Source organism: Phoenix dactylifera, chromosome 10 (genome assembly GCF_009389715.1).
Source record: "Phoenix dactylifera cultivar Barhee BC4 chromosome 10, palm_55x_up_171113_PBpolish2nd_filt_p, whole genome shotgun sequence".
Lineage (NCBI taxonomy): Eukaryota > Viridiplantae > Streptophyta > Magnoliopsida > Arecales > Arecaceae > Phoenix > Phoenix dactylifera.
In genome coordinates this window covers 15394486-15407912 of record NC_052401.1, presented here as the reverse complement: position 1 = coordinate 15407912, position 13427 = coordinate 15394486, and positions in this window count along the sequence as shown.

The following is a 13427-nucleotide window of genomic DNA, read 5'->3' as shown; positions in this document are numbered from 1 at the left end:
CAAATTCTAGGTTAGTATGCAATTTAAGTTGAAGTCATTAAGTTTTCTGTTAGGAAATTGTAAGACTTATTTATACTTGAGTGCTCAGTGAAGTCCGGACCATCACAAGCTAAGGTTTTGATCTCCAAAATATTGCTAATGCTAGTAGTTTCCAAGAATTGGTCGGACAAGACCTATTTGCTGATTCAAAATCATCTTATCTGCAGAATTTCGAGAGTTGTGGATGTTTACTTTAATACCTCATGGGCTTTATCTGTAATATTCCAGTTTACTCGAATTTTTGCAACGACGGCTTTCACACTATTGTCTTTCTTAAGGTCAATATACAGAATTTATTTATTTATTTATTTATTTTTATTTTTTTTTGAAATATGATAATGTATATATTGTGCATTTTTACTCATGTGATGATTCCTCCATGTAGCGAGCAATTAGTCGACAATTCTCACACCAGTTGGCATGAGGTGTCGGGTATTAAGACTCCCCTACGGACCTATGCTCGGGTTCCTCATCATAAGCCCGCTGATCTTTGATAATAGGTAGCCCTTTTCGATGTACTTGACTAAATCCACCAAATAGTTTTTTTTTTGGATTAGAAAAAGATGGTTCATCAGGATTCGAGGTTGCTACCATATTCTCAACACAATGTCGAACCTATACCTTAGAAAATGCAGGCCAGATGTATTGTGAAATTCAAAGTACTAATTAGCTTACAACTCACTAAAAGAAACTTAATAAAAAAAAACTCACTTTGCACTACTTCCGACTAGTCATTGGGCTCTTAGATTTTATACCTTGTGTGTTGTAAAGAAATTAGAATTTTTTTTCAAAAATTTTCACTAAAAACAAATTTTTTTTTTAAAATTCCAAATGTTTAAGAATACCCCCAAATCTAAATCTAACATTGTCCTCAATGTTAAAGAAAATTTAAAGCAGTAAGAGGACAGAGGAGATGTTACCTGATATGGGTGGGTAAATTGAAAATTGGGGCAAAATCCCCCAAACCTGCATGTTAGTAATTTATTATTATTTTTTTAAAAAAAATAGAAGATATTTACATGTTGGGTTGCCTCCTAAGAACGCTAAATTTTATGTCTTCAGCCAGACAATTCTAATTCATTCATGATAGACAGGGTCGGTCAGAAGTGTTTCTTTGACTTCTGGACTCAGATACTCAAGGTATGGTTTTAAACGATGTCCATTAACTTGAAAGGACCTACCATCCTTGGTATTGCATATTACTACTGCACCATGCGGGTGCACTTTCTCTACTGTGTATGGGCCAGTCCAGCGAGATTTAAGTTTTCCAGAGAATAGATGTAATCGAGAATTATATAGGACTTTTTGTCCTTCGTGAAATTCCTTACGAATGATCATTTTATCATGCATGATCTTCATGCGATCTTTGTACTTCTTGGCACACTCGTAAGCATCATTTCTAATTTCTTCAAGCTCATCGAGTTGAAGCTTCCTATGTTCTCCCGCTTTGTCAAGATCGAAATTTAAATTTTTAATCGCCCAATAGGCCTTGTGCTCTAACTCGACAGGTAAATGGCAGGCCTTGCCATAGACAGTTCTATATGGAGACATTCCAATTGGTATTTTGTAAGCCGTCCGATATACCCACAGTGCATCTGTTAGCCTGAGAGACCAATCCTTTCGAGATGTATGAACAGTTTTTTCAAGGATGGTCTTGATCTCCCGATTGAAAATTTCGACTTGTCCACTTGTTTGTGGATGATATGGTGTACTGACCTTGTGATTAATGTTGTACTTTCTTATAACGGCTTTAAAGATTTTATTACAAAAATATTTTCCCCCATCACTAATGATAGCACGAGGGGTGCCAAAACGAGCAAAGATAGATTCTTTAAGGAACTTGATCACCACTTTGTGATCATTGGTTTTACACGCGATAGCCTCAATCCATTTTGATACATAGTCAACTGCCACAAGAATGTACTGATGCCCAAACGACATAGGAAAAGGACCCATAAAATCAATACCCCAAACATCGAAGATTTCTATAATTAAGATAGGGTTCAGGGGCATCTCATTCTTTCTCGAAAGTTTTTCTAATCGTTGACATCGATCGCAAGATTTACAATAGTCATGCGCATCTCGACAAAGTGTGGGCCAATAAAATCCGCACTGCAAAACTTTTGCAGTAGTTTTCTTCCCACTAAAATGACCACCACAAGCATGGTCATGACAAAAGAAAAGGACATTCCTTTGATCGTGTTCAGGGATGCATCGTCTGATGATTTGATCAGGACAGTATTTGAACAAGTATGGTTCATCCCAAAAATACCATTTTACACGAGCTAGGAAGCGGAATTTCTCTTGTTTGGTCCATGAACTGGGCATTCGTTCAGTAACTAGATAGTTGACTACATCAGCATACCATGGAACATTGGTATGGGAAATCATCATTAATTGTTCATCAGGGAAGGTCGCGGACACAGGTATGGATTCTCCAGATGATTCAACAATTAATCTGGACAGGTGGTCAGCTACAACATTTTCAGATCCCTTTTTATCTCGTATTTCAAGATCAAATTCTTGAAGCAATAGGATCCAACGAATGAGTCTTGCCTTGGCATCCTTCTTTGTGAGAAGGTACTTAAGGGCGGCATGATCAGAATAAATAAGGACCTTGGATCCTATCAGATAGGGACGAAATTTGTCAAGAGCAAAGACAACAGCCAACAACTCTTTTTCAGTTGTAGAATAGTTAAGTTGGGCGTCATTCAGAGTTTTGGTCGCATAATGAATCACATAGGGAAGCTTCCCTACTCGCTGACCTAGGACGGCACTTATTGCATAATCAGATGCATCACGCATGATTTCGAATGGCAGATTCCAATCAGAGGACCTTATGATGGGTGCTGAGGTTAGTTCAGACTTCAGTCTTTCGAAAGCAGTTATACAAATCGGTGAAAAATTAAAAATAGCATCTTTCTCCAACAGATCGCATAAGGGTTTCGACAATTTACTGAAATCCTTGATAAAGCGGTAGTAAAAACCCGCATGCCCTAAAAAGGATCTGACTTCCCTAACAGTTTTGGGAGGTGGTAACTTGGCAATTAATTCTACTTTGGCTTTATCCACCTCGATTCTCCTTTGTGATACAATGTGTCCTAAAATAATACCTAATTGGACCATAAAATGACATTTTTTCCAGTTAAGAACTAATTTTTTTTCTTTACATTGTTCTACAACAAGGGTAAAGTGATGGAGACATTCATTAAAATTAGATCCGAATACAGAAAAGTCATCCATAAAAACTTCTAAAAATTTCTCCACCATGTTGGAGAAAATGCTCATCATACACCGCTGGAATGTAGCCGGTGCATTGCATAACCCAAAAGGCATGCGACGATAGGCAAAAGTGCCATAAGTTCAGGTAAATGTGGTTTTCTCTTGATCCTCACGTGCAATTGGAACTTGGTTATATCTAGAATAACCATCAAGGAAACAGTAATGAGAGTGGCCAGCTAGATGTTCTAACATTTGATCAATGAAGGGTAGTGGGAAGTGGTCTTTCCTAGTCATGGCGTTCAGCTTTCTATAGTCGATGTGCACTCACCATCCAGTTTGGATTCGAGTTGGGACTAACACATTTTGGTCATTCTTGATCACAGTAATTCCAGATTTCTTGGGTATGACTTGAACTGGGCTCACCCACTGGCTATCAGAAATAGGATATATAATCCCTGCATCTAAGAGTTTAATGATTTCAGCTAGAACCACATCCTTCATGACTGGGTTAAGTCGCCTTTGTGGTTCTCTAGAGGTTTTTGCATCCTCTTCTAGATTGTTAGACCACAAAAGGGATAATCCCCTTAATATCAGCTATAGACCAGCCGATCGCTTCTTGATTTTTCTGAAGGATATTTAACAGCTTCTCTTTCTGTTCTTCAGTTAAATTTGATGCAATAATAATAGGTAAGGTATTGTTGCCCCTAGAAATGCATATTTTAGGTTTTCAGGCATATCTTTAAGTTCAAGCTGGGGAGGTTTGACACTTGAAGGTACTAGCTGGGATTCAGGTATAGGTAATGATTCAAATTTAGTAGCCCATCTGCTAGTATCCATTACAGGAATGGAATCTAGCAATGCATTAACCTCTTAATTTGACTCTCCTTCCTCACAATCATGACTGAATTGGGCCAAACATTTTTCTAGTGGATCAGAATAACTTGATTTCTCGAAGGACTTGTTGATTATGTTTTCAATCATGTGAATTTCTCCTTAATCGTCCATCTCAGATGGTTGATTACTACTGTGAAAGACATTGAGTTGAACGGTCAAGTTTCCAAATGCTAAGGTCATTATCCCATTTCGGCAACTGATCACAGCATTTGAAGTGGCCAAAAATGGTCTACCAAGGATTATTGGGATGTGACTACCTGGATTTTTCACTGGTTCAGTTTCGAGCTCTACAAAATCCACAGGGTAGTAAAACTCATTTACCTTTACAATTACATCCTCTACAATTCCCTTAGGATACTTCACAGTCCTATCTGCTAATGACAAAGTAATGTTTGTGGGCTTTAATTCTCCCAAACCTAGTTCGGTGTAGACAGAATAGGGTAATAGTTTTATACTTGCTCCTAAGTCTAATAGGACTCTCCGAATGATGGTTTCTCCTATTTTAATTTCAACAGTGGGGCAACCAGGGTCCTTGTATTTTGGGGCAATCTGTTGTTGAATAAGAGATGAGGCTTGTGCCGCCATCACAGCTTGCCTAGGAATACTGGTTTTTCTTTTCACCGTGGTTAGGTCTTTTAAGAATTTTGTATAGGAGGGGATCTGTCTGATGGCATCTAGAAAGGGTAAATTTATTTGGTCATTTTTAAAGACTTCCATGATTTCATCGTACTGAGATTTTTTCTTTGAGTCTTGTAGTCTACTAGGAAAGGGAACCTTGGGTGTGTACGTCTCTATTGGTTTCTCCTCTATTTCTTGTGTTTCCTGTTCTTGTGCCTTTTTCTGAGTGGGGTTTGGTTCATGCTTTTCTTCTTTTTCTTGTACAGAAAGTTGGACATTGTTGTCCACTTGCTTGCCAGACCATAAAGTGGTAATTGCCTGGACTTCATGGGTAGGGTTTTCATTAGAATCAATCTGAAACTGGCCTCTCGGTCCTTGATTCTGTTGCCTACTAGGGTTAGGCACTGGCTGACTAGGTAGTTCACCTTTCTTTCTATTCCCTAGAGAGTTTGCTATTTGGCTTAGACTGACCTCAAGTTTTGCAATTGCTTGCGCATGGAATTGGTTAGTCTGTGTTTGAGCCATGTTGGTCTGTTGTTGCTGTTGGATGAAGTCTTGTTGCTGCTTCATCATATTAGCCATCATGGTTTCTAGAGTTGAAGATTGTTGTGGGGCAGGGGTATTGTAAGGAGGTACAGATGGAACCAAAGGTTGATTCATTTTGTTAGATGTATGCCCTAGAAGCCAATTTTGGCTGACACATTATTAATTCTGGAACATAATTTGTACTTGACTTTATTATTATCGAATAAATGAAAGGCATCTTTTTCATTCATATTGTTATTGTGTCTATGAATCGTCCAAGGAATTAATAAGATGATGATGCATATTCTCAAGAGTTGAGAATTTGAGCCATGTATCATTAGTGATTAATTTCTAAACGCTCCTGATCGATGGATCATCACGAGGACGGTGATCGATCCGACGAGATCAGTGCACACATTACTTTTCCTGTGGATGGACGAGACTCAAGTCCACGGTGTAGGGACACTGAAGTAATAGTGCAGGTGCTTGTTAGAGAACAAGGGTACTGAGCGTGACCAATACAAGAAGTCACTTGGATGTCTATCCACTCGTCAGTGACTTGCTTGATGTTGCAGTAGTGTGACTGGTCCTTTGACCTGCGATGCTTCAGCTACTCACAGTGAGGTTATTGTAGTTTGACTGCACACATACATGGTCTCTATCCATATGGGTCCATGCAGTGTAGATTGGCTACAGTAGGTTCACTGTAGGAGTAGGATATGCACCTATAAGGAATCTATCGATCTTGATAGATAAGGAGAGATCCTATGTGATTTATAAGACTGAGTTCGTAAGACCTCGGTCGGGGCAGTATGCATAGTGGAGAAAGAGTTTTCCACTCTTGAACTTAAGTCGAATAAATCTTCACATACGACAGACGATGGGGTTTGACGAGTTGTCCATGACCTCCGTCCTGTAGGGATCCACGATAGTAGGATTGTATCACATATTAACTGCACCTAGAGGTTCATCATTCTATTCTGCTGGGTAGCCACTACATGCTGCTAGGTGTCACTGGTGGATGGTGAGACTCACAGAGAATATCTCGATGATCAATAAACCCTAATGAGTTGAGTTGGAATCGTTCCAACCCATTGAAAGGAGTTTTCAATGATATTGAGATAAAGATCGCAATATATCTCACTACCAGTCAGAATAGAACCTATGGGATCACACACACTAGAAGTATTGACCGATCCGATGGTTGAAAAGTGATTATGAATCACAAGTAATCAATTCGATTGATAATAAGTTGAAGAAGAAATGGGAATTGATTAATTGGACTTAAAACACGAATTCTACTTGGAGTGGGATTCCTAGAGTCCTAATTGGATTAGAACTGGAAGTTCTACTTGGAGTAGGACTGGGATTCCTACTTGAAGTAGGATTTCCACAATCCTAATTAGATTAGAATTTTGAATTTATTTTAGATTTCTACTTAGAATAGGATTCCTAGAAATCCTAATTGAATTAGGACTTCGGATTCAAATTAGAGTCCTAATTGGATTAGGACTAAAATTAAATAAATCCTAATGGGATTAGGACTTCTTAAGTCCCAATTAATTATTAATCTAATGAATCAAGATGACTCCTAATTAGATTAGAATTGAAGGGTTCAATTGAGTCATGGTTCATTAAGTTCTAATTGGATTAGGACTTACCTAGATTAAATCCAATTGGTTCACCCTTAGACTAAGCCTAATTGATTAGGGCTTAACCACATTAGGGCCTCCCAATCCTTACTTAATGAGGATTAGGGTTTACCATGAGGGAGAGGCGCAAGCCCCTCCCCTTTTTCATCCTTGGTGCGGCATGAAGAGAGGGGCCGGCGCCCCTCTTAGGAAATAGATCAAGGGCTCCTAACTTGTAGGAGCCCTAGATGCTTTATAAGGAGAGGGGCTTGGCGGCACCTAGGTATTGGAAATCCTCCTCTTCCTTGTGTCGTACGCCCCCTCTTCTTCTTCCTCTTGGTTCATCCGCAAGCAAGGAGAAGAAAAGAAAAAGGCCTTGGCGGCCTCCTCCTCCTCCTTTCCTCCTTCCAACGCAGGGAAAAGAAAGAAGGCTGCAGGGGCTTTGATCCTTCTCTGATCTTCATCCTTCTTCTTCCTCCTCCCAAGCACAATCAAGGGTTGATTCAAAGGAAGGACATCAGCCATTAAAAGAAGTCTCTGCAAGGGAGCTAGCACCCCGGGGAGACAAGGAAACCTTGATCGGTCCTCTACTTCGTGTGGATACCCGTAGAGGCCGGACGCTTGTGCGGCTTCAAGCGAGCCTTCTTCCAAAACCACGATCATCAGGTTGCGGTGATTACCTACCCGCACAAAGGTGAAGATCTGATCTTCCTAAAGTTTTTAAAAGTTTTTAATCCTTATCTAACTACGAACGATTTTTGAACAACGTTCATGCGATGAACGGTTAATCCCGCACATGCCTCTTCCGCTGCCATCTGAATTTTTTTAAATTTTCTGCGGCATGGGCGGGTTCTAACACATTTGTGATGGACCTATTCTGAAAAAGTTTCTCTGAAAATCTGGTGGACCACTTTGATGCTGAATAGGTTCATTTTGTTTGTATGAGATGTTCGGGTGAAATCTATTATCAGGGTGGTAGACTGGGCTGAATGAATTGGGAGTGGGCTTCTTGAAGGCACTATATGAGTTTAGAGCATTTGCCTGCTCAGCCTTAATGTTGGGTAAACTAGGACAACATTCCACTAGATGCTCAGAACTGTTACACAAGATACATAAACTATGTGACTCGTGATCCACTTTTATGATGGGATTTAACTCTTTATATGAACTCGAGCTAGTGGAAACAGTGAAAGCATCAAATTTTTTACTTAAGTTGTTCATTCCAGTCACCAGATTGGACATGACATTTTTGAGTTCTGGGTCTGCTTTCATTTCATAATTGCCTGATTTTCTAAATCCGAACTCATCTCTATTTACTTCCTCACCATAGCTACTCCAATTTTGGACTTTTTTAGCTAAGTCAACAAGAAATTCATAAGCTTGATCTGGAGTTTGGTTCATGAACCTACCCTTGTGCATGGACTCAATCATGTTTCTATGTGCCAAAGTTAGTCCGTTTATAAAAGAAGTGGACCAAATCGGCCTTATCAAGCCCATGGTGCAGGCACTTGACCAAAAGATCATGGAATCTTTTCCAAAGTTGGAAAAATTTCTTTTCAGATTTTTCTCTAAAAGTTCTTATGGCATCCTTAATTTTTTCAGTCTTTACCATGGGATAGAACTTAGCTATGAACTTTCTAAATAGTTGTTCCCATGATGTGATGGAATTTGAAGTAAGGGAATACAGCCATGCAGCAGCACGATCCTCTAAAGTCATGGGAAACAACCTTAATTTAATACCCTCTTCATCTAAGTTTTGATTTCTAAATGTTTGACAGATTGTCAAAAATTTGTTTAGATGAATGTAGGGTTGTTCACTCTCGAACCCATGAAACTTGGGTAACATGTTTATTGTTGCAGCCCGAATCTCGAATTGGGCTGCATTATTAATTGGTAATACTATGCAAGTAGGGGGACTAGCGGATGCGGGTGCAAACAACTCATTCAAAGTTCTAATATGTTCACCCATTGTAGAGATTGACGGTTGGCTTACAGTTCGCAAGTTGTGATGAAAAGTTCTGTCAATCTCAAGATCAAATGGGGTTAACTTATCTCTTAACGACCTTCTACCATGCATCATTATCAACAATTTATTAGGGTTGACTCCTAAAATGAACGGAATCCTAAGAGAAGAGAAGGGCTAGACACAGATGACCACAACCAACACCACACAACAATTTGACCCTATTAGTCTTAGAATTAAGTGAGGTTTAGTAGCTTCTTAAATCTAGTTGCACAGAGATTTATCAGATTAAAAAGTTTCTGAAATTCTCTTTAGATTAGACAGCTCCTAATCTCCCTTTCAGATTAAGCTTGAGCTTACCACTTAAGCGATCCAGTAACCAGTGACCAGAAAAGTCCCGGGGTGTGTGGTGGTGCCAGAAGGGATACACCGATACCACAATATCCGTAACAGTTTTCACTATTGTAAAACTTTCCTAAACATCACCAATTACTAAATCCTCACTGGAGTGGCTTTCAGCCGCTTCTTTCCAAGAGCCTAATTGAGCTCGAAAATCCTAAGGCCAACGTCTAATTGATTTTAATTTAATTTGGCTTAGGATATGTATGCAAGGTGGTAATTTTTGGACTAAGGACAGGTAATGACTTTCCGACCTTATCTTTTTAATGGGTTTTGCCCTTAAATTATTTTAGGCAAATGCTTAATACTAAATGCAGCAAATAATCAATAATTTTTTTTAAAAGTTTATGCAATGTCATTTGGTTGTACTGATTAAATGACAAACAATTTTTTTTATATATTTACTATTTTTTATTAATTTTTATTTAAATTTTTATATAGCAATAACTTGAATGTAAACTAAACACAATTCTTATGCGTCAGTCAATCTCCGAATGCCCGTTGAATAAGCTCTGGAGATTACTTCGTGAGGAGTCCCAATAGAGGTATGATAACCTCGGGGGATTGCACCTTATCAATTACTAACAAAAATAATTTTTTTTAAAAAAATTTTGATTTAATTTTAATTTAAATTTTAAATTTCGAATCTCAGAATTCAAATTTTGAATTTAAATTTTCTTTGAATTTTTGAATTTTAGAATTGTTTTTTTATTTTTAATTTTTAAAATTTTTTGAATTTTAAATTTCGAATTTCAAATTTCGAAATAACTACGAAATTATTAACTAGAAATTATCAAAATAAAGAAAATTAATAAAAATAAAAATAAAAACTTACTACCGGAGTGCGTTCACTCCGAACATCCAAAATCTGATTTGATCTTCGTGATTGTTCTTGCTTCTCGATTTGCCTCCCCGGCAACGACGCCAAAATTTTGTTGTCCGATTCCTATTTACCTAAAAATATGCTAAATAGATCGTTGTTAGAACCGACAAATAAAGTTTAATTTAATTTTACTCTTACCTTTCCTACTCGAAGAATAGCGGTTGTAAGAGGTCGATCCACAGGAAGGCGATTGGAGTTGCATAAAAATTAAAACGTTCACTCGGATTTGAAATCGATTTTTGAATGATAAAAGAAAAACATTATGTTGGGGATGTGGAATGATTTTTAACTTGAAATTAAAGGAAAGACGGTTACTTAAATTCGAAAAGCATTTATATATTTAATGGAAAAGAAAAGCTTTGGCATAAATTAAAATGAATGAAAAACAGTGCTAAGAAGATCAAAAGTCTAGAACATAAATTGCATAAAAGAAAATTTAATGTATTGCATCAAAATAGAATTAAAAGATTGCATAAAAGAAAAGCGGAAATTAAATTGAACCTAGAACAAGGATTTCATAAAAGAAAATTGATGGATTTCATAAAAAGAAAACTGATTATAGATAAAAATGACAAATAGAAACCTATTACTCCTTCTATTTTGCAAATAAAATAAAGAAAATAAAACAAAAATAAATCTCTTCTCCCTCTCTCTCCCACGGTGGAACATAAAATACTAATTCCCTTTTTTTCTTTCTTCTTTCCAAAAGAAACAGAGCACTCCCCTGTTCCCTCTCCTTTGAACCAGCCGACCACTCCCCCTCCTCTGTTTCTTAGCCTCCACCCTGCACCCGAGCGCTCCTCCTTCTCCCCAACCTCTGTTTCTTGGCCTCAACCCCAACCGAACACCCCTCCTGCTTCTCCTCCGTTCTTCTTATAGGCTCTTGGAGACATGTTGAAATTGCTGGGAGGAATGGTGATCGCGGAGCTCGGATGCGGCGTCGGAGGCTGCGGGATCGACGGGAGGAGCTGGCAGCGACGCGGATGGAAGGCGCGTGATTTGCGGAAGGATTTGGGACGCATGCAGAAGGTGGGGACGCGGATCCGGGTGTTGGAAGGAGGCGATCACACGCGGATGAGGCGGAGGGAGCTGATCTGGATGGTGATCCGTGGACGGGGCATTGCGGGATCTTTGCTGGGAGGAGGCGAATCGTCCGAGATCGCACGCGAAAGAGGAAGGATGCTGGGGCTTCCTTCACGGACGCGGGATCGTTGCTCTTCCCTTCTTTGGGTGCCGGATTGGAAGCGAGATCGACGAGGAGGAGCCGGGGATGCGGGCGTTGCTAGCACGGTGGCTGGCACGGATGTGGGATTGCTGGGATCACGGAAGAGGGGCTGGGTTGTTACGGCTTCGCTGGGAGGGATCGCTGAGGAAGCGGTGCGGGATCTGGCACGCAGTGGGATGGGAGATGGACAGCCGCTGGAAGCTTCCTATTTCCTTCTTTCGGTGATTTGGGAGGTGGATCCGGACGATGGCTTGCCAACGGAGGGATCTGGATTACCGGCTGCTGGAATGGATCGCGGAGGATGACGTGGCTTGGGGCGTTGGGATTGAAAGCTGAAGATGATGGTGATCTGATGGACGGCACAAATGCTGGGACATCGCAACGTGTTGAAGACGTGATGCTGATGATGAACCGTGGGATGGCTAGCACAATGTGGGGAACGAGCTGATTGGGCTACTTGCACAAATAAAATATTAATTAGTTAATTTTATTATTAATGATTAGCTAAAATACTAATTAAAATGGTCTGATGATTGCACTTTTGTGCTCTCGTCAATTGACTCTTTGCAGCACATTACACTTGACTGGGAGCAGTATTTTACACATCTTGCATCCTCATCTAAACCCTCCACCAGCAAACGTCGTTCCTCTCGTCGTCATGAGTCCTCTACTTCTTCTTCGTCCTTTTCTTCGGAGTGATCATGATTGTATAATCAATTGAGATTTATTTTTTTTACTCATGCTTAATGTAATTTTCTATCTAGTACACCTCTTTTGTAATCATTCTTTTGCAATGCAATGAGTATCCCTTTGAGCAATTCAATTTGTGTATTTCTCTTATTCTTATGTGACTTGAAAAACTACCTTCCTATCAATAATACTTTTCTTTTTGCTGATGACAAAAACGGGGAGAAGAATTAAATATAAGAATGCATAGATTGAGAGGGAGAAGTATTAAGTATTATGGGGGAGAAGTATTAAGTATTAAGACAGTGGATGAATAATGAATTAAAGCATAAATTCAGACTGAAAGACCTTTGATAATTAAGAATGAAAAGACAAGACTACAAGTATGTGACTAAAAGTAACTCATTAAGTAAAGTATAAGCAAAACAATTGATTGCATATTATGAATGCTTATACAATTCCAAATGAAAGGGGGAGCCTTAAGTTTGAAGTTTATTGTTCATACCTTTCAACTTTTTGGATAAACTAAATTATCAGACATTGAATTCATTTTAATTCTTTTGACTTAACTCGTAGTATGTGTAAATTAATTTGCATATGCTCAGTGTTTTGCTATCATCAAAAAGGGGGAGATTGTTGAGTGATTGTTGTTCCCCTATTTGATTTTGATGAGCCCAAAATACTTGAGCATATTTCATATTATACTAATGAATTCAAATGAGTGTTTCAGAAAAATATTGTTGAATGTGCTAGAATGACTTAAAAAATAGTTCAAGGGCTTTTTAAATTCCACCTTTACTATGTTTGGGACCAATCTCAATTTTCACCCTGCACTCGAGTCGACTCTGAAGATTCTCGAGTCGACTCTGGCACAAAGGCTGTTAAATGGCACACCCTCGAGCTGACTCCCATATCGGATGAGTCGACTCCTGATGGATTGACAGAAAGCAGGATTTCTAAGTGCAGAGCGCAAGTCGACTCCGACTGAGACCGAGCCGACTCTAAGAGCAAAGACAGAGAAGTATTTTCTGAGGTACAGTGCTCGAGTCGACTCCAACTGTAGGCGAGTCGACTCCTGCGAAAAGACAGAAGACCAGTTTTCAAGCCCACTGATATCGAGTCGTCTCCAACTGATATCGAGTCGACTCCAATTGTGGACGAGTCGACTCCTGCGAAAAGACAGAAGAGTCATTTTTAAGCCAACTGATATCGAGTCGACTCCAGCTATGGACGAGTCGACTCCAGCTATGGACGAGTCGACTCCGACAAGAAAGACAGAAAAATATTTTCTGTGGCACTGAGATCGAGTCGACTCCAGTGAAGGCCGAGTCGACTCCACGG